The sequence below is a fragment of the Papio anubis genome, chromosome 6 (genome assembly GCF_008728515.1).
Source record: "Papio anubis isolate 15944 chromosome 6, Panubis1.0, whole genome shotgun sequence".
NCBI classification, from domain to species: Eukaryota; Metazoa; Chordata; class Mammalia; order Primates; family Cercopithecidae; genus Papio; species Papio anubis.
This window is the reverse complement of record NC_044981.1, coordinates 32,788,768-32,792,192: the sequence shown is the minus strand read 5'-3', so window position 1 is coordinate 32,792,192 and position 3,425 is coordinate 32,788,768. Positions and strand designations below refer to the sequence as shown.

Here is a 3,425-nt window from a genome sequence, read left to right as displayed (position 1 = left end):
CGAACTGACCTCAAGCCATCCACCTGCCTCAGCCTCCCAAAGTGCTGGGACTACAAGTGCAAGCTACTGCGCCCGGCCAATAATCATCTTTTGTATTTAAGATATGGTCTTGGGCAGAATTCATCATTAGTAATGTCATCCTCAAAATTAATGGTGGGGTTGCAGGGGAGGATCTGTACAAAGTATTGATTTTTCAGTTTTCCAAGAGCCTCCACATGCATTGTTTCATTTGACTCTTATCACGCCAAATATTATTTGACTCCTACTTTTTTTTTTAATGAGAAATTGACTCATCCAAGGAGCATCAATTGAGCTAGTCTTTGAACCCAAGCCTGATGGCCAGAATCTGTATCTTGCAACTGGAGAGGCCCCATTGGGTCAAGCTCCCATGTCCCAGGCCCAGAAAAGCTGGGTGAGTTGCCCAAGGGTTCCAGTGAGTCTGTGGCAGGCTTAGGCCTCAAGCCCTGGTCTCCAGAATTTTAGGGCTGAGTTCCTCTGCAATCCTGGGCTGTGTTTCAGCTTCTATTTCCTCCAAAGCAAATGCACCTAAGAAGAAAACAAGAGTTAAGCAGAGGCACTGCCATGAGGCTGTTGGGCTGAGCAAACAATACCCCAGAGTATGACACATTGGCAGGTTAAGTACTTAGAACTAAAGGGAAGGCCTCCGAAGTAGCCTCAGAAACAAAGTCTCTCACCTTTCTCTCGTGCCTGTGCTCCTGTCTCTCGCCCCTCTTTCTCCCCGAGGGAAGTCATAGAAACCAGAAGTGCTTTTCTCCAAGGTGAGACATAAAAGAAACTAGAACCCCTTTCCCCCAAAGCAAGCCATAAAACCTAGAAAGATCACTCTCTCCCTTCTCTCCTGAAGACCCTCATTGCAGAAAGGTCCTGCCCCAGACCCTGGGGAAAGGAATGCTACACAGAGAGACCACGATGAATCTGAACAGAAGGCCTGGCTGGGCCTTGCTGGTATTACAGGATCTTTGGGGTGTCGATTTTCTGGCCAGACACGGTGCCTTTGCCTGAGTTCTCATCCTGCAGTACACAGACAAGTGAAGGTGAACAAACGAAGATGAGCTTTACCGAGTGTTACAACAGCCCAGAAGAGACCGGCAGTGGGTAGCTCCTCTCTGTAGGCAGGGCATCCCTCAGTCAAGTGTTCAGTTCTCAGCAGAGAGGAGGCCCTGGAGGGGGTAGCAGGTCGTCCAGTTGTCTCCAGCTATGCAGCTTTCAGCAGAGAGAGGAGCACCTCTCTGCAGCTGGTCATCCAGTCGTCTCCAGCTATCAGCAGAGAGGGTAGTTTCTCTTGTCTCCAGCTATAAGTAGAGAGGGTAACTCCTCTATGCAGCTAGTTGTGTCCCATTATCTCTCTGCCCTGTTTGTCCTCTGGCCACCCTCTACCCTGCTCTGGCTGAGCCCAGGGCTTTTATGGACCTCAGAGGGGAGGAAATGTCTGCCGATTGGTCCAAGGGTGGCCATGGGCGGGTCAAAAGAGGCACCATGAGACCCCACTCCAGTTTGCTGGGACTGGCAGCCCAGCCGCCAGCTTTCAGGCCCTCCCTGGCCTGAAGGTAGGGCCTAGGAACCTGCCTCCTTCTGCCCAGGCTTCCTGCATGGCCTGGGCCCTAGGGCTCAGCCCCAACCCTGCTCTGAGATCGGAGCAGGTGCTGGGAGAGGACAGAGGCCAGGCAGTGGAAGCAGCAGACACCCTCGAGCCTGCAGGGACAGGGTGATGTTGGGGGGCCGTCCTGGGGCCCCTGAGGGTGCAGGCTGCAGAGACTCCCAAGTCCTGCACCTGCAGCTGCACCCTGGGGCTCCCACCCCACCAACTCGGAAGGGGCAGGGCTCCTGCTCATCCCCAGCTCCTGCCTGCTCCATGGAGCAGGAGGCCCAGGTCTGCAGCTGTTGGTCGGGGGCGGCAGCTGCACCCAGGAGGGCAGATCTTACCTGCTCCTGGCCCCCTCCAAGAGCACAGGGAGGCTGGCATCCACAGCCGCAGTTTGGGTAACTGCAGCCCTGCTCAGGAGAGCAAGGGCTCCTGCCTGCTCCATAGAGCAGGAGGCCTGGTTCTGCAGCCATGGTTTGGGCAGCTGCAGGGGCACCCAGGAAACTCTCGCCCCAACTCAGAAGGGGTGGGACCCCCACCGGCTCCATAGAATGTGCAGCCCCAGCCGTGCCTCCCTGCTACAGCCAGTGTGAGGGCAGCAGCCACTGCCATCACCAGGCTTCCCCTTTCAGTCTGTTACCACTAGATCATGCCCTTTTGGCCAATTCCATTTCTACATGGCTGTCCATTTTTCAACCTAAGTTTAAAAACAGACCATTTCCCAGGGGTCTTTGGCCCTTCATTTCTGAAGGCTTTGTCACTTTATGTGACAAAGTTTTATGTCACACAAAACCTTGATTAAATAAATGTGGTATGCTTTTGTCTTGTTAACCTGTCTTTTGTTATAGAGTGTTGGCATGATCCCTAGGATGGGTGAGGAAAGAGATCACACCTGTCTGCTCCTACAAGGCTCACAGCTGCAAAGCACCCCTTCCAGCCCACAATCTCTTTGCTGCTTTTCAGTCTAGGAGCACAGGGTCTTCTTTCCTGCTGGGCCTCCTTCATCAAGTAGCCAAGCATTAGCCCAAGGAGGAGAAAACCATAGTTCAGGCAGATCAGCCTGCGTATGCCCTGGCCCTCCTGCCTTCTGTCCCTTTTTCATGCTCCCCTTCTTCTGAGAGCCAGGAGGGCCCAGGCCAGATGAGATGGAATACATCACCGAGTTTAGAGCCAGGGACTGCATCTGATTCTGGTTCCGCCACCAACTCACCATGTGACCCGGGATGGGACATCACCTCTCAGCCTTGGTTTCCTCACCAATGCAGTGAAGATGGTTCGCAGCATGGTGTGTTGGAGCTGAAGCCTGAAAACCACCCAGGGCTGGGTGTGGTGGCTCACACCTGTAATCCCAGCACTTTGGGAGGCCAAGGTGGGCAGGTGACCTGAGTTCAGGAGTTCAAGACCAGCCTGGCCAACATGGTGAAACCCTGTCTCTACTAAAGGTACAAAAATTAGCTGGGCGTGGCGACACACACCTATAATTAATCACAGCTCCTCGGGATGCTGAGGCAGGAGAATTGCTTGAACCCGGGAGGCAGAGGTATTGCAGTGAGCCGAGATCACGCCATTGCACTCCAGACTGGGCAACAAGAGTGAAACTCAGTCTCAAAAATAAATTAATTAAATAAAAATAAAAATGACTCACTTTGGGCTGGGTGTGGTGGCTCACGCCTATAATCCCGGCACTTTGGGAGGCCGAGGTGGGTGGATTACCTCGGGTCAGGAGTTGCAGACCAGGCTGGTCAACATGGCGAGACCCTGTCTCTACTAAAAATACAAAAATCAGCTGGGTGTGGTGGCACACACCTGTAATCCCAGTGAC

At 53.4% G+C, this 3,425-nt stretch overlaps 1 long non-coding RNA gene across 1 annotated transcript; it reads right to left on the bottom strand.

The window, feature by feature from the left end:
* Positions 1-251: 251 nt before the first annotated feature.
* LOC103883623 lies at positions 252-3,166 on the bottom strand. The gene is made up of 2 exons (XR_645921.4): positions 1,081-3,166; positions 252-546 (listed from the first exon to the last, which is right to left on the bottom strand). It is a non-coding gene; the product is annotated as an uncharacterized LOC103883623 (long non-coding RNA).
* Between the last annotated feature and the right edge of the window lie 259 nt (positions 3,167-3,425).